At 38.3% G+C, this 24,295-nt stretch overlaps 1 pseudogene; it reads right to left on the bottom strand.

The window, feature by feature from the left end:
* Positions 1–8,926: 8,926 nt before the first annotated feature.
* LOC149206271 (putative inactive ATP-dependent zinc metalloprotease FTSHI 2, chloroplastic pseudogene) lies at positions 8,927–18,272 on the bottom strand (annotated as a pseudogene).
* Between the last annotated feature and the right edge of the window lie 6,023 nt (positions 18,273–24,295).

Genomic DNA, 24,295 nt, shown 5'->3' with positions numbered 1-24,295 from the left:
TCCTAGATGGACACCTATTCATTATATTGATAGACCACCTCTGTACAACCTATCTAACCTATTCAATTGAATTAATGGAGGGAATTTCCTGCTAGATTACCTAGATCTTGTCACATGCTGAAAGGATGCTCCAACTAACTGTAAACTCAAGAATAGGCTCTGGCATCCATACCACTCGCCATGTCAACAGGTAAAAATGAAGTGGCAATTTGGGCCCCATTGGCATAATATACGCCATTTTTCCCATTTTTTTGGAGGCTCATATGGGAGCCCACAAGATCCATTCACCAAATTGTCAGTGGTGTTGGGATAAGTGAATTTTCATCTTCATCATGGTATCCTCCTTTTAGGTCATCAAAATTTTTCATTTTGGGCCCGTTTCACACTTGAGTGCTCATCAGTTACGCCTTCCTGTATTTTTGGTTACACCTTCTTCAATTTTTTCAGCATGCATTTTATTCTATGAAGATGCTTTCACCTGAGGTATTGGTTTCTAAACTGCAGGTCATTGAAAACTTCCATATTAAACTCAGACCTCTAGTGCACCAATCTATAGCCAAGGTATCATTTTTCACTATTATGATAGGTTTCCTACAAAAAATTTGAATATCCTGACATCATTTCTTTGAAATTAATCATAGTGTCTGTCATCTCGGCCACCTTTACCGTAACCTTCCTACTTGCACTTAGTAAACGTTCACGTTTTTCGATAGAACTTTCAACTACCTGGATTACCTCATTTAGTAGTTCCCATTGCACTATCGATATCCATGCCTATTTTCTTTAGCCTAAGAGCCATCCATTTGCATAACATTGAAGATAAGACACACATTTCTTCTTCACCTTCTTGCTTACGATCTCCTCTTGGGCCACCATTATTTTCGAATCATCATGAATGCACCACCACATTCTGCACTTGGCCTACCATCCCCCCACACCGCATTAGACTATATATGTTACCACATTCATTTCATTCAGCTCACACTGAGACTAGGAAATGGGGCCCACACCCTCTGCAAATTCTCACTTGCATCATTAAGAAATCCATCCTATTCTTGTGAAATCCATTTCCATATTTGTGCATCAAAAACCAAATTTTTTTAGAAAGTGTATAAAAATTGTTTTGGAAAAGGGTTCTCACTCATCTTTTTGTGTCTTTTACCTGGTGGCATTCCCTAATCGTCCTAGGTTGGAGTTTGCATTCTAATAACCTCATATCGTTGTATTTAATCACCATTTGTTCACTCATCCACCACAACAATTAAAACATGCATATACCTCCCTTGCACATCCTCCCAACCCAGGGGCCTGTCACTTATATTTTTTGTTTTGAATGCAACAATTCACATTATAGCTCCAACCTTGGGAATTTTTTCGTACCACACCTCTACTTTCAACCTCTATTATCATGCCTTTGACCCATCATATTACAATATCTACCTAAGTTCCATATGGATTTCCCAAAACCGTTTCCTAGACAGTCGATGCTTCTTTTTTGTCGACTTACACACTAATATTCTAGAATCAAATCAGTACCTTGGTTGCTCCCCACCTTTTTGGGACAATAGCGAGTGGAACATTTGGAAACCTAATTGCTCATTGATTTCATCGATATCCCTGATGTTAAACAACAACACATGTTTTCACACCAGTGATGTATCGTACTTCATGACAATTACCGTTCTCTCATTTAGTCGAAGACCCATGTGTCCAGATCACACCTCCTTCAACAATGCTTTGTATCTAATGCATGGGGGCACCCAGTTCAGTCAATTTGACAGAGATTCCCTTGAGGGTAAGAGAAATTATCTTCTTCAACTGAAAACAAATTAACCACTCCAACACTGATTTGACAAGTTTTTCTTGTGTACTTGTAATATTTCAGTTAGAGTCATCATAACGAGCATGGGACATGCCCACCTCATATAGACAGTTTTTGTATAAATATTTATTTCAAAGCATGGTTTTCTTTGGGTTCTCAGTAAAGGTATTTCCCCTAATAATCTCCACAACAAGTTTACCTCTCTTAGGAAGTTAGTAGGAATCATTGTTAGGACAACAAAACATTATGTATTTTGGTTATACACTTGCTCCTAACCTCATATATCAAGGATAAAATGTTATGATGAAAAAATGGTACACTCATTTGTACACAAGAGATGACACTCAGAGTCAATAAGAAACATATACAAAGGACACATTTATAGTTTAAAACATTATGAAAGGAAAAAATTAAAATGTTTTCTTAAATTTGGTTTAAAAAATCAACCCTCGTGGGTGCTCGAAAGACATTTTAATGCACCCTTGCAACTTTTTTTTCGATAGCTGCGAGGGTCGCAAAAAGCATAGTCATCATCTTAGGATATGCATTTCCTTGTAGAAGAATATATTTCCTGACATGGCAGGATTGACCATTCAATCATTGAGGTTCAAGAAGCCTTAATTGAAAGAGGATGGTAGCTCTCATCTCATTGATGAGCCAAATGAGGGAGAGAGTGTTAAAAATTCTATAAATGCAACAACATGGACAGTGAAAAAAGAAGAAGTTGTGCATTGTTATGCTACCAAAATTGCTCCAAAGCAGTCAAGCATACCAATGTTAAGAGGATTCCACCATTGAGAGAGTTTATTCTTTGCTTCTTTAAGAGAGTAAGAGATTAAGCAGGGGAAATCCTCACTGAGAGCTATTAGGAAAGATTGCTTAAAAAAATCTCTTCAAGTGTCTTTGAAATTCATTTGTAACTCTTCCACCACCAACTATCAATAAAGAGGACCCTTTTCCCATTCCTTTGTTGATTTGTTTTAGCTTCATTTTCTTGTTTTAGGATGTTTAGTTTAGTTTAGTTTGAGTTTAGTTTATGCATTGTTTTCACCTAATTCACTTCTTTGTTGGTTCATATTTGATCACTAACATCACTAATTGTTTATATATCTTCTTGCAGGATGAAACCAACTACAAAATAAGTGAATTTGAGAGTCATATGCTACCAAATACACCATGTAACGACTCCAGAAGTTCAAGACATAAAAACTGCCAAAAATACGAAAATTGTGCTGTGAGCTATTGGAATAGATGAGTGGCCAATGATATCCACCTAGATTAGTCCTCGTCCCTCAGGAATCAATGGTATCCATTGCATTAAGTGCCTCCATGAGATGGGGGAACTTCTGTTGAACTTGACCCCTAGTGAGCCACTTGCCTTGGTGTAGGAGCTGGCATGCTTTGATGACTTGATACAACTTGAACTTGTGTTGGTGAGTGTTCTTAATCTCCTTGTCCACTAACTGATCAATTGTGGCATTTTTAATCCAATCTAGTTTGATATTTGTCTATGTTAGTTGCTCTGTGATTTATGACATGTCTGAAAGTAGTCCACATCGAAACTGGGTGCATGACAAGGAATGGGGGGCTACTTAGCTCAAAAGAATTATCACCAACGACCTTGGTGATGGTGTAAGGTCCATAGTAGATTAGCCAAATCTTTTGATGGACCCCTACATGATCCATAAAATGTCATGGATATTCCACTAGATAGTTCATCACAACAAATATGATAAAATTTTATTTAACATATGAAAATTATACATTATTACAATTTTTATTTCTTTTTAGATTTATGAATCTGTAGAATATTGTTAATAGTGCATGCATGCAAATTAAACTTATGCAAAAAATAGAGAAAAACTAAAACAAAATATCACACAGACATTTGACACTAGGTATAACCTGAGAAATCCTTTCGGGACAAAAACACAGTTGGAATGTGAGGCCACTCCACTCCCTTTCTTTGAATGGAAATATGGCTGCAAGTACAAAGAAGTATAACCTGTGGCCGATGGGCTACTACAATGCACAAATCCTCTCATTTTCTCTATATCCTATCCATCTTGGCTATTTTTTTTTAGATATGGAACAAAAGCACTCGAAAGAATGGAACCCATTTTCCTCCTAGTGTGTTGATTATAACACATCCCAATAGCCTTCTAGTGGTTAGGTTTGACTACCTCAACTCTTAGCCAAAGTTCAATAAGACTCTTATAGAGTCTTCTACATCATAATCACATAAATAACCCATTTTTCATGAATAATGGAGCTGAAATGGCATCCTTTCGAATTATGGTGGTGAAAACAAGAAGGTCAACTTCTGAGTGACATAACTTTCCACATACAAACTCTGATTGACACAATTTGTGCACCATTGGAAAGGTCTATGTGTGTAGAATAAGAAAAAAATGTGTGGCTGTAAAGCGACAAATTTTTACCCCGAAAAAAAGTTATTTGATGCCTCAAAACACTCCTGAAAGGTTTCAGACCCCAATTTGCCAAACTAAGTCCCATTGGTAAAAATGGTCCTGATAGATGTTTCCTCTGATTTTTCCACTCTAAAAGCATAAAAATGGATGAAAAACAATGTAATTCTAACAATTCCAATACACTTTCTTTCCAGTGGCGTAGCTACCTGCTTACTTAACTCCTCATGTAATGTTAGAGGAATGGGATAATATTTTTTTTTCCCTTTATTGTTTTAATTGTCAATTCTCATGCTAGGGTTTGGATGCTTCATCTAAGCTTCCCAATTCATCCTCAGAGCTCCATAACTAGAGCCTCTAAACTCTACATATAATTGAATATATATATATATATATATATATATATGGGTACCTTTATATACATATACATGCCTCTGCATTCATACATATTATTGTACATGGATCACACCTTCCCTTTTAACATTTACAAACACACACACGCACACACACATATATACATATATATATCATGCTCCCACACCCAACTGGTTCCACTACACCCAACTAAATCATATCACCACAAGTTTCCCACGTCATCCCTACACTTTCATGCTAGCTCTCCTTATGCCTCTCAGATGGCCCTTCAGGACATGTCATCATTTTTTCCCCATCTTGACAATTCCTATGCACACTCGTTTTTTACCCATCGGGACCTTTTTACCGGGCTTGCGTGTATAGTGGGGCGCATAACCTCTTTCCTCGTTGGTCTGTCACTCCAACTCTCGACTGCGCTACAGTCCGTGCCACATCACCCAATTACTTTGTCCTGAAATATTCCTTCGTTGCACCTCTTTACTCTTTTGAGGTCATAGCATGAGGTTGACCAGTCAGGCGGGAACACCTCTCCACCAATCGACACAACTGTTGGTGCACACTCTGCCAATGTGACTTGGCTTATGTCATCCCACGTAATTCCTCTTGGTGCATACATTCCTACCATCATTTATGCCTCTGGGGTGATACCTCTAGGTCTACATGGACTGGTGGGTCTCACCTCCACAAGTCACTGCTTCCGAGTGGCCCAAAGTGGTTCCCTACACCATGTCATCCTGACGTCTACGCCCCTAATGTCTATTTGCATGCTCACTTTCATTAAATAATTAGGGTGGGTCCTCCTAGGAAACGTCACCCTAGTACTGGCTTCACGATGATCTCTGTTGTTGTACCACTTACACCTCTAGGGTGGGGACCACCGAGGCACGTCATCTCAACCCCAACTCCTCGATGCTTTTCCTTTATGCATTTCTTTAGTTTCTGGAAACCATTCCCTAGGACACGTGAGTCGGTGTGCTACACCCTTGTATGAACCTCACTCTCAATTGGTACACATGGTGGCATTGCCACATAATCCCACACTGCTCACCCCGCTCCCTTCTTCCTACAATCTTGCGAAAGTTCTGGGGTGAAACTATCAGGATGACTTGTTAAGCAAGCCCATCCCCAACAAATAACATAATTTTTAGGCCACGTGTATGCCAGTGTGGCTGAAACTTACGTCATCTCATGCTTCACTATGAGTAATTCCCTTTTTAATTCCGAGATTTAACCCCACGGATGAATTGTCAAATGAGCTCCATCCCAGCCAATGGGAATGCGCCTTGCACCTCTGAGTTGTAGGCCTAGCTGGCCCGATGCCTAGTCATCCTTGTTGATCCCATTTGTGATGTGAATTAAACTCCCAAGATAGAAGATCCAGGACGTGTCAGCTTCCTCGTCTAATCACGCTAGGGGAAATCTAAGCTTTCCAAGACCAGGATTCCACGACTAGGGTTCTGCTAGATTGAATGATAAGGTTAGTTGGCCACATCATAAGTTTAAGTATCCACCCTTTTTTCTGCAACATTGCTCGCAATTGATCACTATCTTGGCTCGACCAAAGGGAACTTATCAGACCCGAAGCAACAAGATTGATCTTGGTCTCAGTGGTCATCACCAAGGTTTGTGCTCTCTTTGTGCCTATAGCCTTTTGCTGGTCTATTCGACCATGGATTGGCCATGATGGTTCGACAAACATCAAGATCTAAACTAATGTTCGATATGGCTATGTTGGCTCACAAAAGCACTTGCCAACACTACCCCTCTTGAGCTTAGAACAAAACTGCCCCTCCCGAGTCTGCGAGAGTTGTAAAATACCAAAAGGGCCGTAAGGACATCAACATTCTCCGATGGTCTACAGTCCAAAGGGAACCTTAAGGATTATAATGCCTTGACCAATAGCACTGTGGCACTTACCAAAGACCTCCAAGACTACTGGAAATGCATGTCTGAGAAGCCTCTAATATAAGGACACATGTTATTATAACTAAAAGAGGAAGTCATCCTTGACATCAACACATGCCTCATAAACTGATTCATAGGCTTGTAACCAGTATATATTTATACATCTATATATGTATGCATAGGCCATGTTAGCACAAGCGTCCTCAATGTAACCATATTCATTAATAAAATAAGTTCTTATGCCAATCTTTGCCATGTTTTTGTTCAAATCTGTATAGATATTTTTAATTCCTTCCAGGATTCACAATATATGTTATTTATCTAGTCATACAAAATCACATTCCTATATTTCATAAGCACACCTTTTCAACCCAGAAATCTAACATGATCCTTCATGTTAAGCATAAGCATATAACATTATACCATTCAAAATCATAAGGAGGGAATGTAGTCCTAAACTGTTCTCTGCAATACCATGTCAAAATCAGAAATGTAACGGATATTCAATTCATTTACAAATGCCCATTTCAATCCTGAAATGCAAACATGTATTCATGGGCATTGCGAATACGTAAGAGCACTTATCTTGTGATTTCCAGGGAAACTGATTATGAGACCAGGAATCTCCACCCAACCATAGGCAAGTTGCCGCCAAGTTACTTACAGTTGTCACCCCTGAGCCAGATTCTAAGGGTATGAGTTGATCTTTCTCAAGGGAATAAACACCATTATACTAGTTGAAACAAGGACTCTAGGGGTTCCTCTTCCTCCACCCACAAGCTGCTCAACAATTCAACAATGCACAAGAAATATCAAGGCCAACTATCTCCACATTCTAGCTATCCAATAATGGCCAAAAAATGCATAGGGAAAACCCAGAGGTACGTTGCCTCTCCTCTGTTCTTTGTTGGTTCTCCACTTCTCATATGTGTTGCTTCATGCAACACCAATTTTGCCTTGCCCTTTGATCTGTGGCTATCATTGCTTAGTTCAGATCTCCTCCCCCAAGTCTCTTTTGTCTTTTACTTTTTGCTGCTGCGTCGTTCCCCTACTAGTAAATCTGTTGCAAATTGTTTTTTGTCCCTTTGTTGTTTGTACAATTCATAAGCCAACATGGGATTTTCTCCCTTGTTTTGTAGTCAAAAAATTTCCAACAACAGTCCCCTTCCAACACACCGTTCTTGTTGTACCTCATGAGACAATTCCTGGCTATGGGGGGACCAGTGCCCGAGACATTTTAAGTTTGGATAAAAAGATTAAAATCAATGGCTGGAAGTACAGGCCATGAAGGATTGTAACCAAAAGTTCTAGTTTTGAAACCCTAGCCTTCCAAAGAAGAATGTTCAAAGAGGTTATGAGAGTTGTAGGGTGGAGGTGTAAAGCAGAAAATGGAAGAGACAGAGTTTTGGCATAGGCAATTAAGAATATGTGCTTTAACTTTGTAGAAAGAATAATGTAAGACTGAGAAAATATAATGAAATTCCTGGATGTGGAGCGCTTCATTAAGGTCTTCAAGATTAATTTTTATGAGTACAATTAAGTAAATTCATCAAAAACTAAACCAAAGCACCAACTGCACCTTACACTGTCCAAGAGAGGAAAATACATAAATTTGAATTCTGAAATTCAAGAGAAAAACAATCACTGCAACTTCCCAATACTGGAATCAAACTGCAATATATTATTCAGGATTCAAAAATATTTTGGATTATAATACTCAGTCATAAACACTAAACTCCAAATCCCTTCAAAATTTAATTCTTGGGCTTTTATTTATGCCTCCCAACCTAATTGTACTAACTAGTCTAGTTGAAGGTGAAGAGCTGGAGCGCGGTTCCCACTATATTACATATACATACATTGACAAAAACACATGATTTATAAACCAATTACTACCTACGGGACCACTTGTGATGGTTTTTGGAAAATCGAAGTAGTGCTTCCGTAATGAATCTGGTCCGTTGATCATTCGATGGGTAGTTTTACTGATTCCACCACCGGAACCACTACTAATGTTATATTTCGTGTAATTTGTCCTCCCGAGACTCCGTTGATTTAGAGTACTGTTTTTATGAGCCATCAATTTGAAACATTGAACGCATCACATACTAGACTGTTTCTTTTGTTGCTGTTGTATACAAAAGAAGGATTACAGGTACAATGGTAATAACATCCCAGCTGCAGGTGGACTGAAAATAGGAAGATGCCTTTGAACTATCCACGTTTACAAAAGAACCCGTAGAACCACTGATTATACATCATAATTTCCTCCTCAAGCAGAAAAGTTGATCCAAAATATTGTGCTTAGACGAAGAAAAGGACATTGTGCTCAGAATTTCCATTACTCTGCTCCTTCCTCCCACATGAAAACTTTGTCACAAATAAACTGTAAACTTTAAGATGAATTTGAAACATGCTTTCCTGCCATCATCTTTTCTCGAAATTCTGCAAGACTAACATCGCTGACCTCGGTAAGTTGTGGTGGTATGGGATCTAGATGACCATGTTCCTCTACCAAACGGAAAAAATCGTCTTTCCTGAGGGTCTTCTTCCCAATAAGAGTATCAATCAATGCATCCATGAGTTTCCGATTCTGTTGTAAAATATTTTTTGCACGTTCATAGCACATGTTAAGAATTCTCAGTGCTTCCACATCAAATTGAGCCGATTCACTTCATACCAGCAGTCGTATAGCCCATAAAACTCTTCCTTATCGGAAATTCCAACAAATACAAGATCTCGAGCAACTGACGTAGCATTGTCTACTGTTTCTGCGCAAATTGTACAAAACTGATCAGCTCCATGCCAAATTTCATCTGCTGCACGTGGAGCTAGCTTGACAGTGATGTGATCGAGCATTGTTTGTCGATTGATGCTTGGCATCTCAAACTTTGTTGCATCCGTGCAAATTCACCCAAATCCTTTCTCCTTTCCAGATCTTGGGACAATAGTGATCATATGAGTATCCTTCAAATATGGGAAGTTAATAGAAACCACGACCAATGCTACCTCATTAAGAGCCAACTTCCGCCACAAGTCCATACTGCTTTTTCGTATGTCTAGTAGTCCAAACTCCTCTAATTGTGCTGCTTCTAGTAAATCATCTGTAGTGATCTCAATTATTCCATCACACATCATATTGACAGCTGCAATGTCAAGTAAGCTAGCTAGCTAAGCTCCAACTATTCCTTCTGTTATCCTGGCCACAGACTTGTAATCAACATCATCTTCCATATGTTTGTTTCACGCATGGACCTTTAGAGTCTCAATTCGACAACCTAGCCCATGCTTAGGATATAATTTTTCCTATCAAACCATCCAGGTCGCACTAAAGTTGAATCTAGAATGTCTGCCTTGATGGTGGCAGCAATGGTTATCACTTTTCCTTTCCCTTCAAATCCATCCAAGCATGTAAGGAGATGATTGAGAGTGGCATCTAGAAATCACCTCCCCCAAATTCATTTTAGCATTTACACTAGGTTCATCCAGTTTTAAAGGCTTAAAATTTAAATCCTTTTCATGATCTTCAACATTATCACATGACCTGTGCCTTTCCAAATGATCACTATCTTCATATGGATCCCTTTGATGAGAATGTTTCTTTAAAGAAGACACCCCCTCAACCAATAAAGACCCATGCAATTCAGAAAGTGTTTTTGTTTCGCATTTCAACTGCTTTTGTTTATAGCCAGATTCATCACTAGATGGATCAGATATGCATTCTTAAATTGAGAGATAACAGAGAGTACTGCTACAAAATGTCTCTGTAACATCCAAGTAGTGTCAAGCAACTCTTGCACAACGTCTAACAATTTTTAGATGCTCCTTTGTCTCTTTTAATAGTGTCTTCTTACTCTGCCAATGTGATCCTATGCTAGAGATTTTCTTTTAAGATCTTTGACCTTTTAGCTGGGCTAGATTGTGCTACAATAGTTCCTATGCATTTAAAATTCAACAACCAACCTTTAATGGCTATCCTAGGTTTTCCAGCTTCTTCCTTCAGCAGCAAGCTAAATTTCCCAAGCAATTGACTTCCCCATACCTCTTGGAATATGTGTCCCTCACTTAACCCATTTAATTTTTAAATTCAATTACATGAGGAAATTATATGGCCAAATTAAGCCATTCACATGTTGGGTTGTTATAGACCCCTCCCCCTTGGGGGAACACCGTCCTTAGTGTTCTTTGTCCATATACACAGAGAAAACATGTTAAATTAAGAAAACATTAATATATTGTCTTTGAAGATTTATATTTACAACTCTTTACATCATTTACATATATTTACATGTCACACATTTATAGTTGCTTTCTCAACAACTAAACAATTACACAACAAATTTTTTAATTAGAGTACCCACTTTCTATGGCTCTTATGCAATTTCGTGGTGCCTTTGCTGCACCAAATCCAGCTTGGATTCTTTCCTTGGTTTTGAGGGGTAGCATTCCTCCAATGTCCAACACTGCTTTTCCTTGCACTCCTATTCCATCAACAAATAGTTCCTGGCTGATTGCTTCCCAATACAACCCCAATGTGCTTTTGATTCCAATAGACTATGCTCATGACCAAGAAACCAAATTTATTTTCCAACCTTCCCTTCTCTGCTTCTTAGTCCCTCGGCCAATCAGGTTACCCCTCCATGCAGTCACTCACCTTCCAAGTTCAGGCATCCCCTTCTCTGCTTCTCAGTCCCTTGGGCGATCCATACCTTGGCAAGGCTTCCTCGCAGTAAAAGGGTCCACAACCAAGGCAATCCCACCTTATCACAATTATACCAGTCATGGCATGCTTCATGGTAATCAATTGACATCATTGGTGTTAGTGTATCACAATGGCCCCATTCTTGAAATATTTACTCGATGTGCCACTGCACACTCTGATGTCTTTCAGTTGCAACTATTTATCTTTCTATCGAGTCCATCCACCCAATTAGGCGATTTAATACTTTCCTACATCATAGCACGTATGTCTCCATGAGTTCCATCATTAAGGAAATGCAATAACTTTAAATACTCACTAAAAACTTATTCATGAGGTGGATTCAAATTCTCCTTTAATTCCTATCATAACAAGACCAGGTTAGCTCATAACCCAAACCATCATAAATCATAATATTAAATTTAGATTCATAAAGAAGAAATTTCAAAATACATGCAATATTGATACTTATCTTGATTTTCTCCTTGATACTTCCCTTACACACACTGAGTCGTTATCCCATTTGGAAATCACCTAGTGCCTTCTCTTCGCTTTGACCACGTAAACACACCAGATTGGTTACCAATCTAGCAAGCACGCAATGCCTCTCTTCACATTGACCACATACACACATCGGATTGGTCCAGTGCCTTCTCTTCACTTTGACCACGTACACACCCCAGATTAGTCCAATGCCTTCTTTTCTCTCCTCTTCTCTTTTACTTCAACTCCAAGGTGTATATATATATATATATAATCCCTTTCGCTACCTTGCGAATACGAGCACTACAACTCAAGTAGTATCTTGTCAACAGGAGGTGTACTCGTTACCATTCATAGGTTCCTTTCCACCTAAATAGGCACAAAAATTCCCATATTTGCTTGACCCGAACACAAGCCCACACCGATCCACACATAAACACTTTACACATACACAAAACATAGGCCCAAACAATCCCATACTTGCATGGTGTGAAAATTTTGAATATACACAACACATAGATCTAGATAGTCCCATGCTTGTCCTAAACAAATTGCAAAACACACACTTATACACATGGTACAACACAACACGCATAATTAAGTTTTTGTTGAAAATAACAACAAGAAATGTTTAAAATAACATCAAGAAAAAAATCCTAATTTAATTTGTCCTTGAATTAAATTGGGAATAAAATTGTAACTCCACATCTCATGACAACTTGTAATAGTTAAATAAGTTAATTTGACTTAGTTAGCTCAGTTAATTCGAGTTGAGGGTCTAACTAGATTCATGTAGAGTGTCTCCTACAATTAAGAGCACTAGTTGAGTTTATTTTGAGATGTAATTATTTAATTCAGTCTAACTGAGTTAAAGTTCCAACTGATGGAGGAATTAGTGAGAGGTCGAGTAGTGGGGTTTAACCTGCAGTAGTGGAGTGTAACCTGTAGTAGTGGGGTGTAACCTAAAGTAGTGGGGTGTTTCCTGTTGAACAATGGGGTGTTGCCTGAAGTGTAGTGTGGTGTTGCCTACAATGATCAACCAGTAAACTAAAGATTCACTCATAACTAACTCATGCATGTCAGATCAGAGAAAGACTTAGTTGAGATTGGAGTTTAGGGACAATGTACTATTAGTTGTAAAATCATCTAAATTAAACAGATGGTGAATGCAGTTAGCAGAAGGCCTAAAATAAATCATTCCTTAATTAGAAAACTCACTAATTTTAACCATTCGAATTTCCTTTAAAAGGAGGAATGAAGGCACAGTTTTAATAATTGTTTTGGTGAGCACGATTTGGTGAGACCAAGCAATAGGAAGCACAAGTTTGTGCATGGATCTTGTGAGAGAAAGGTGTGCCAAGAGAATCTTGTGAATAGGTTGGTGGTGAGATAGATAGAGATAGTGCAAAGGTTGCTCGATATTGGGCAAAGCATTGTAATCTTCTCATATTTTCTGATTAATGCAATATACAGATAGCAGGGGTTTTTAACTGTGTTTTTCCCCATAAAATAATTGTGTTATGTGTGATTCAATTCTTTCTCTTATATGCTTCATGATTTCATCCATCATTTATTGTTTCTGCTAATGAGTAGAGTAGATTCAAGTCAATTATTTTAGCATATTACAATCTGCAGTTTGAATCTACAAGGACTTTATACATGGTATCAAAGCTAGATTTGTAGAAAGTTCTACATGGTATCAGAGCTAGATTTGTATAAATTTATACATGGTATTAGAGCTAGATGTGTACAAATTTCTACATTGTATTGGCGCTGAAATCACGATAGAAGAAAAGAACTCGAAGTTGTTCTTGCAGACACAAGCAATGAGAATTGCCTAGTTGCAATATGTAGGTACAATTCCATCCAAAAGATTCCCAGTGCAGAGATTTTTAGTCCAGTTTCCAGTGTAGGAGGACAATGCAAGTTTCCAGGAGGGAGCAGATGGATTTCCCATAGGGAGATCGAGACTTAGAGGGAGTCTAGTTTCAGAGGGAGAAACCCTATGGAAGCTAGTACTTCACGACATGGGGAGATCAGACTCATTATTGTAGTAGTTTCAACAACGGTGCAAAAGCAACAATAGAGAAATAACAACAACAATATGAGTAGATCATAGTTCGCTTTGCATTCAATTATACTTCTTGGTGTGAGGTGGGGCGATGTGAAGCAATAGTCTCAAGAGTTACAGAAACTGGGCAGGATCCATTAAGGTGTGTTTATCTCATGGATCATTACCTTGTTATGGGGCCCACAATATTTAGTAGAAGGAGGATCAGTGTTAGTCAAATACTGAGAAGTGTAGAGTAGTGTTAACAACAGAGTAGGAGGCTCAGTAGGAGGCTCAGTAGTAGAGTCAACAACAACACAATTTTCCCAGTAAATAGTTGCAAACATAATTGATTCAGTTTATTTTGTTTGGATGCTTTTCAGTTGTAGATGTTGTAGTAGAACAAAAAAAGTGACAAATGTTGCATGTAGAACATTCCAAAGGTACCATATCAGGATAGAGTTGAATTCATTCCTTGTTGACAAGGAGTGTTGAAAATAGCAACAAGAAATGTTAAAAATAACATCAAGAAAAAATCCTAATTTAATTTTTCCTTGAATTAAATTGCGAATAAAATTGTAACTCCACATCTCATGATAACTTGTAATAGTTAACTAAGTTAATTTGACTTAGTTAGCTCAGTTAATTCGAGTTGAGGGTCTAACTAGAGTCATGTAGAGTGTCTCCTCCAATTAGGAGCACTAGTTGAGTTTATTTTGAGTTGTAATTTTTTAATTCAGTCTAACTGTGTTAAATTCAGTTACACTAGTTCCAATTGATGGATGAATTAATGGGAGGTCCAGTAGTGGGGTGTAACCTTCAGTAGTGGGGTGCTTCCCATTGAACAGTGGGGTGTTGCCTGAAGTGCAGTGTGGTGCTGCCTAAAGTGATCAACTAATAAACTAAATATTTACTCATAATTAACTCATGCATGTTAGATCAGAGAAAGACCTAGTTGAGATTGGAGTTCAGGGACAATGTACTATCAATTGTAAAATCATCTAAATTAAACATATAGTGCATAAAATCAGAATAAGGCCTAAAATAAATGATTCCTTAATTAGAAAGCTCACCAATTTTAACCATTCAAAATGCCTTTAAAAGGAGGAATGAAAACACAAGTTTAATCATTGTTTTGGTGAGCACGAGTTGGTGAGACCAAGCAATAGGAAGCACAAGTTTGTGCATGGAGCCTGTGAGAGAAAGGTGTGCCAAGAGAACCTTGTGCACAGGTTGGTAGCGAGATAGATAGAGATAGTGCAGAGTTGCTCGGGCTTGAGCAAAGCATTGTAATATTCTCATATTTTCTGATTAATGAAATATACAAATATCAAGGGTTTTTAGATATGGCTTTCCCTAGAAAATCAGTGTTATGTGTGACTGAATTCTTTCTCTTATATGTTTCGTGATTTCATCGATCATTTATTTTTCCCGCTAATGAGTAGAGTAGATTCGAGTCAATTGTTTTATCATATTACAATTTGCACTTTGAATCTACAAGGAATTTCTACATGGTATCAGATCTAGTTTTGTAGAAAGTTCTACAATTTTACCCTATTCCCATGCACAACAAATTCACATGTACAATATAAACACATGCATACATAACATTCCAAGTTACGCAATACCACAATAATTCCAAAGGCCACCTTGTCTTTCATAACATATCACCATGTTTCCATTAATACAAAGACCACCTTATCTCCATGCAGGTGAACTAGGCCATTATGTATCATTTGTTTTTACCATGTTCTCAACCTTGACATGGGCATAATGTAAGAGTTGTGTTCACATAATTATAATTTAGCAGAATTTCCTTTCTGCCCAATAAATTCCTCATTGCAATGGGAATATTTTCATGCCATCCATGTTCGCATTAAATAAATTTAAATAGTCCCTCTTCCAAAAGAAGAGTCCTTGACAAAATCTTGTCAAACAAAATGGCATTCTCATAAGTGTAAACATATAGCTCAATCAACATGATCATGTATGCAATATATACCACCATACATCAACATAATCATGGATGCATCATACAATATTCCTCAACATAATCTGTGTGCAAGATATAAGTACTTATCAACATAATAACATATGAAATATATATAATTACATGTCTAAGTATAGTTAAGGGTTAAGAGAATTCCCATCTTGCAATTTTCCTGCCTGCACATATCTTTGTATGTTATTCTTATGGACTCAACCAACTCATTAGGTTGTTACATTAATTAATCATGGCCACAACAACCATAGCTTGTACCACATAAATATAGGGTTTATATGACTCCCTAATTGAGGCCACACATGCCTTATACTGCCTTTTCACACTGCTATTGTCTCATTTTTACTTGTTTTTCTGCTCATGTCCATTTCCCAATAACGTTCCATTTTTCCTGGAACTTTACTTGGCATGTTCTTCTTCATGCCTATCAAATGTTGCCCTCTCTTTTTTCTTTTTCTTTAGGATTCTGTGGACTTCCTGCCACTCCAATCTCCTTATTCCAAGATCCCCAAGCATGCAATTTGACTTCCAAAAATCAAAGGCCAATGTAAGAGGAAGAATAAGAGCAATAATTGGAAAAGGACATGAAATTCAAAACAACAATCATACATAAAGCTGCAATAAATAAACATCATACATAAGACGAAAACAACATGATAACAAAATAAAAAACTAGCATGGCCTTGCACAAGGGTAAAATAAAATGATATCTGTCCATGAGGGAAAAACATTAAAGCCACAACACAAAATAAAATAAAATAAATAAGCATAAAATAAACAGTACCCAAAAATCAACTCAATCTCCATAAGTCCATCATTCATGGCACTTTTAGCCATCATACACTCAGCTACACACACACACACACACACACATATATCTTACCCTATTATTCCTAGCATGCTACCCTGCAACTATACACATATCTCAATTTACATATTAGCCACATGTCTCAAAGTTCATTGACATAAATAAGCATATTTTATTTCCAACATAAGTTTTATTTTCTAGAAAACCAGAATTGCTACATGTACATGCATATATCAACTTGTTGATATATCAACTAAGATTAAAGGTTTTTACTGTGCCAAAATGAACATTATTAGTTTCATTCATCCTCTTGTACCGAGACCAACAACGATTTGAATTCAACATTTTCACCAAGGATGGTAATCAAGGCATATGCAGCCTTTAAGGACACTAATGAGGAATTAATCATCACATCAACATCATAACATGCACCATCCTGTCTTATAGGAATTAAGACTCATCCCTAACTATTATCATCTTCATTCTTTAAACAAAAAGGCATTAACCACAAGAACAAGTGCTTACAAGGAAAAACATAGAAACCAACACATGAAAACAATTCTCCTGATGCTAGCCAGCCATCTCATGCATTTCCAAGGAATTTATCACGATAACATGCCAAACATCATTGCAGTTAATATGAAATTCCAATCAAAACCATGAGAAGGATACCATCCTACTCACATCAAGGCCTTTGAGCTCCATCCCAAAACCAAGGATCCATGCATTATTACCATGCAGGCAGTAAACCAAATTTAGACCTACTTTTAACACCTAAACATTGGCTTAGCTAATTTACTGAAGATCATTATGAAACCCATTTTCGGGAACTCTTCTATCTCTTAATATGCAAAGCGATATCTGTTCATTCATCTTGTCCTGACGATGAACCACATTGGTTGGTTCGAAACGCGTTGACAAAAGTATCTCTATGTGATTTTCGCCGAAGAATCTTCTCAACTTTATATGGATCACAAAAGCCTAAATTCAATAATTAGATCCCATCTAGTCCAAGTTTTGAACCTGGATGCATTGATAGCTCTTGTAACAATGCCAACCCACTTGCTTGCCAGTGGGGTGCTACCTGCTTACCCAACTCCTCAAGTAATGTTTGAGGAATGGGATACTAGTTTGTTTCCCTTTGTTCTCTTAATTGTCAATTATCATGCTAGGGTTTGGATGCTTCATCTAAGATTCCAAATTCATCCTCTTAGCCCCGTAACTGGAGCCTCTCAACTCTACATATATTTAAATATGTATATTTACACACACACATGTATATACGCATGGGCACCCTTATATACATATACGTGCCTCTGCATTCATACATATTATTATACATGGATCACACCTTCCCTTTTAAAATTTACATACGCATGCATATATATATATATATATATATATATATATATATATATATATATATATATATATATATGCATATCGCGCTCCCACACCCAACAAATTCCATTGCGATCAACTAAATCAGACAACTACAAGTTGCCCATGTTGTCTCGACGCTTTCATGCTAGCTCTCCTTATGCCTCTAGGATGACCCTTTGGGACACGTAATCCCGAAAATTCCTATGCATACTCCTTTGTTACCCGTCTGGACCTCTTTACTGGGCTTGCATGTATAATGGGGCTGCTTGACCTCCTTCCCCATTGGTCTGCCACTCCAACTCTCAACTACCGCCATAATTCGTGCCACATCACCCTAATTCCTTTGTATCAACGTCTTCCTTTGTTGCATCTCTTTATTCTTTCGAGGTCATAGAATCAAGTTGACCTGTTAGGCGGGACCACCTCTCCACCAATCCATAAAACCGGTAGTGCACGCTCTGCCAACTTGACTTGGCTTACGCCAGCCTGCGTACTTTCTCCCGACGCATAAATTCCTACCGTTGTTTATGCCTTTGGTGAGACCTCCAGGTCTAGGTGGAATAGTGGGTCTCACCTCCACTTGTCATTACTTTCGATTGGCCCAAAGTGGTTCCCAACACCACGTCATCCCTACGCCTATGCCCCAGTGTCTATTTGCATGCTCACTTTCATTAAAAAACTAGGGTGGGTCCCTTTGGGACACATCACCCCAGTACTGGCCTCCCGGTGATCTCTGTCATCACATATCTTACACCTCCGGGGTGGGGACCACTGAGACACATCATCCTGACCCCAACTCCCCCATTCTTTTCCTTTGTGTGTTTCTTTAGCTTCCAAGAACCATTCCCCAGGACATGTGGGTCGGTGGACTGCATCTTCACATGACCCTCACTCCCAATTGGTACATGTGCTAGCACTACCACATAATCCCACATCGCTCAGCTCACTCCCTTTTTCCTGCACTCTTGTGAATGTTCCAGGGTGAGCCTATCAGGCAGAATTGTTAAGTGGGTCGTCCCTAACTAATATCATAGTTTTTGGGCCACATGTCTGCCATTGTGGCTCGAACTTACATCATCCCATGCTCTACCATGAGTAATTTCGTTTTTACTTCCAAGATTTAACCCTAGGGATGAGCTATTACGTGGGATCCATCTCGGCCAATGGGAATGCACCCTTCGCCTCTGGGTTGTAGGCCTAGCTAGCCCGATGCGCAGTCATCCCTTCCAATCACATTTGTGATGCGAATTAAACTCCCAGGATAGAAGATTCAGGCCATGTCAAATTCCTCATCCAATTGCGATAGGGGAAATCTGGGTGCACCAAGACCAGGCTCCCACGGCTAGGTTCCGCTAGATTGAATGATAAGGTTAGTTGGCCACATCATAATTTTAAGTCTCTACCCTATTTCTCCACAACACTACTTGCAATTGATCACTACCATGGCTCGACTAGAGGGAACTTATCAGACCTGAAGCAACCCACTTGATTTTTGTCTTAGTGGTCTTCACTAAAGCTCGTGCCCTCTCTGTGCCTATAGCCTTCCGCTGGTATATTCAACCATGGTTTGGCCACATGGTTCTACAGACACCAATATCTACACCAACGTTCGATGTCTATGGTGGCTCACTAAAGCACTTGCTGACTACCCCTCCTAGGCTTAAAACATAACTACTCATCCCGAGTCCGCGAGAGTTGTAAAATACCAAAAAGGTGCTAAGGAGATCAACATTCCCCGATGGTTTTCAGGTCAAAGGAAACCTTAAGGCTTATAATTCCTTGACCAAAAACACCGTGGTGCTTGTCGAAGACCTCCAGGACTACTGAAAATGCATGGTTGAGAATAAGGACACAAGTTATTATAGTTAAAAGAGGAAGTCATCCTCAACATCAACACATGCCTCATAAACTGATTCACAAGATTGTAACCAATATATATTTATACATCTATATATGTATGCAGAGGCATTGTTAGCACAAACATCCTCAATTTAACCATTATTCATTAATAAAAGAGGTTCTTATGCCAATATTTGTCATGTTTTTACTCAGATCCATACAGATATTTGTATTGCCTTCAAGGTTTCATAGTATATGTTGTTTATCTAGTCATGCAAAAGCACATTCATGTATTTCATAAGCACACCATTTCAACCCAGAAATGTAACATAATTATACTCATTAAGACTATATACATAACACATTATACCATTCATAATCATAAGGACAAAATGTAGTCGTAAATTGTTCTCTGCAATACCATGTCAAAATCCGAAATGCAACAAACATTCAATTCATTTACAAATACCATTTCAATCTTGAAATACAAACATGTATTCATGGGCATTGCAGATACATAATAGAACTTACTTTATGATTTCCAAGGCAACTAAGTCTGGGACAAGGACTCTCCACCCAACCATAGACAAGCTGCATCCAAGCTACTTGCAATTGTCACCCTCGACCTAGATTCCAAGGGTCTGAGGTGGTCTTTCTCAAGGGAATAAGCACCATTATACTAGTTGAAACATGGACTCTAGACGTTCCTCTTCCTCCACCCACCATTTGCTCAACAATTCACCAATGCATAGGAAATCTCTAGGCCAACTTCCTTCGCCTTCCAGCTATCTAATAATGGCCAAACAATGCACTAGGAAAACCTAGATCCTTGCTGCCTCTCCTCTGTTCTTCGTTGCTACTCCGCTTCTCGTCTGCGCTACCTCCTACAATACCAATTCTACCTTACCCTTTGATCCATGGATACTATTTCTAAGTCGAGCTCCTCCACCCTCGAATCTCTTTTGTCCTTTTTTTTTTTGTTTCTACGTCGTTCCCTTGTCAGTAAACTTGTTACACATTAATTTTTGTCCCTTTGTTATCCGTGCAGTTCCCAAGCCAACAAGGGATTTTTTTTCCCTTGTTTTAAATTTAATATATTTCCAACAACAGTCCCCTTCAAACACACCATTCATGTACATTTAAAACTCAACAACCATACTCCAATGGCTATCCCATGTTGTCCAACTTCTCCCTTCAATGAGTAAGCTAAATTTCCCAAGTAATTGACCTCCCCAGACCTCTTGGAATCTGTGTCCTTCACTCATCATTGTTAAATTCAATTACATGATGAAATTATATGGCCAAATCAAGCCACTCATAGGTTGGACTGTTATAATAATGCTCCAATCTGGATCACTACAAGGCATTCTTTCTATAGATGTAACCATACCTTGTCTCCCACTTGAAACTTGTGTGGCACCTGGTGTTGTTTATAATTAGTATTATCCTTTTGAAAGATATCATGGATTTGCTAGGAAATGTGCTAAATTCGTTCAATAAACTTGGTAGCCCTGTCGGCTTTAGATTTAACATGTTCATATTCTACTTGGGTAGTGGAAAGGGGCAGTGCGACATCAATGAGACCTAATCGTTGAAATCCTAGGCCCACCTGAAAGGGGTTGTGTCTTATTGAGCTATGGGGAAATATGTTTTAGATGTTTTGAACATAGGGGAGACTCTCATCCCATTTGTGTGTAGGCTTGGAGTTGTACATGCACATAATGTGCATGATCATCCTATTGATGACTTTTGTTTGACCATCATTCTAGGGGTGGAAGGAAATTGATTTGGTGAGTTTAGTGTCCAACATCGACCATAGGATTGACGAGGATGTTCTTAGTAAGTTACTATCCTAATATGATATGATGGTCTGGTGGATCCAAAAATGTACCCATGCCTATTTGAAGAAGATCTTGGTAGTGGCTTCTATTGTGATACTCTTTTTGTAGGTAGATAGAATGGACATATTAGAAAATATATCAACAACCACAAACACACAATCATTACCATGCTTGGTAGATGGAAGGCCAAACATATAGTCTGTTATGAAACAAACTCACAAAAAGATAGAAAAGAAAGATCAATGCCTTAGAATTCAGCCTCTTCGAGGGGGCAACCTCCTTTACAATACACAAATCAACAATTCTTGGATGATACAAATGACAAGACCTCCTTTCTATATATAGGAGTCTAAGGGGTCATAATATAATCAGAGCCGACATAACAATAATAATGTAAGGGCACAACAATAACAATAGTGGGCTTCTATGGGGCACAATAATGACAATATAAGGACTACACGGGCACAAAAATATAATAAGGGGGTTGTACTAATAACAATAAGGGGTTACACTAGTAGTATAGGGACCTAACATGCCCCTCTCCTTCAAAAAGTCTTGTCCTCAACGCTTGAGTTTTCTTGATGCTTCTGTATAAAATTCTTGTTCTCCCATGTGGAATCTTCAGTGGGTAAGTTCTTCCACTTGATGAGATACTTTGAAATTGATCGATTTCGTAGCTATAGAGTTCTTATTTCTGTGACTCCTCCAGGTTCCAATATGATTTTTCCTTCCTCATCAAGTTCTGGTAATATTGTTTGAATTGGGATCTTTTGCAACTTTTGAATGAGTGGCCACACTTCTTTGTCCTTCTTCCATTCATCCCTTACTTCGTTTATCCAATCTGGTTGGATAATAGAAATAGCACAAAACAATGCTTCTACATCCTCATCCTTTCTTGAGAGTGCATCTGTAACAACATTTTTCTTCCCCTTTTTTTAAATGATTTCAAAGTCATAACCCAACATATTTGTGACCCATTTTTGTTTCTCTTTAGAGGATAATATTTGTTCTAAAAAGTATTTAAGACTATCATGATCCATTTTTACCTTGAAGTGTCTTCCCATTAGGTAGGGTCGCCATTTCTTAAGTGCATGTAGTATTTCCAACATTTCCTTCTCATAAATAGCTTTGTGTAAATACTTTCCTTTGATTGGACGACTTTCGAAAGCAATGGGTCTTTCATCTTGCATTAAAACAACACCAATTCCATTTCCTGAAGCATCACATTCCATAATAAAGGTTTTTGTGAAGTCCGGCGTAGCTAAGGCCAGTGCTTGGCACATTGCCTCTTTAAGATGTTCGAAGGCCTTTGTTGCTTCTAGAGTCCATGAAAATGCATATTTCTTCAATAATGTTGTTAGAGGTGCTACTATTCTCCCATAATTCTTAACAAACTTGCAATAATACCCTGTCAACCCGAGAAATCCTCGCATATGCTTTATGGATGTGGGGATTTTCCATTCCTTAATGGCTTTAATTTTGCTAGGATCTACCTTAACACCTTCATGAGATACAATATGATCCAGATATTCCACCTATTGTACTCCAAAGAAACATTTGGGGCTTTTTGCATATAATTGTTTCTCCTCCAATAGTTTGAGCATCCTGTCAACATGTTGAACATGATCCTTCCAAGACTTGCTATAGATTAGTATATCATCAAAAAATACTAACACAAATTTTCTAAGGAAGGGTTTGAAAATGGAATTAATCAAACCTTGAAATGTAGAAGGTGCATTGGTAAGGCCAAAAGGCATGACCAAAAATTCATAATGACCCTCATGAGTTCTAAATGTTGTTTTCGGAATGTCTTCAGTCCTCATTCTGATTTGATGATATCCTGAATGAAGATCCAACTTGGTGAAGTAAATTGATCCATGCAATTCATCCAATAATTCATCAATGACAAGAATGGGAAATTTATCTTTAATAGTGAGCTTGTTGAGCTCCCTATAAACTGGACACATGCGCCATGATCCATCCTTCTTGTGCACCAATACTAATGGAGCAGAGAAAGAAGTTTGACTAAGTTGAACTATACTAGCCTCTAGCATTTCTGCAACCATACGTTCAATTTCACTCTTTTGGGCATAGGGATATCTGTACGGCCTCATGTTTGGAGGAACAATTCTTGGAATCAAATGAATAGCATGATCATGATCATGAATAGGTGGGAGGCCTTTGGGAGTCTTAAATACCTTGGAATGATTGTCCAAACTTTTTGGAGATCTGGAGAAATAGATGATTCCGATGTGGGAACCTCTAGCGAACATAATTGTGTAATTATGCCTTATTGTTTCTTATTTAGAAGCTTTGTCATTCCGTTAGAGATGATTATCTTTCCCGGTTTCCCTGCAATACCCCTCAATTCAACTTACTTTCCTTCCACACAAAATTTTATGAAAAGTTCTTGAAAATTAAAAGCTATTGTACCCAAGGATTGTAGCCACTGGAATCCTAGTACAACATCAGCACCACCCATTGGAATGGAAAGAATTGGGCTATTCAATACATATTCTCCCATGGATAGCTTGATATTATGGCACTTTCTAGAGAAATTTATGGTTCCTCCACTTGCAACCATCACTTGACACTTTGGTGCTGGATATAGGAAGCAATTCAATTCCTTGGCTATCTTACAATGAATAAAATTATGGGT

This window comes from Pinus tabuliformis, chromosome 1_2 (genome assembly GCF_031772625.1).
Source record: "Pinus tabuliformis cultivar Carrire ecotype Pingquan chromosome 1_2, CPIR1, whole genome shotgun sequence".
In the NCBI taxonomy this organism is placed as follows: domain Eukaryota; kingdom Viridiplantae; phylum Streptophyta; class Pinopsida; order Pinales; family Pinaceae; genus Pinus; species Pinus tabuliformis.
The sequence above is the reverse complement of the archived record's forward strand: the minus strand, read 5'-3'. Positions and strand labels throughout refer to the sequence as shown.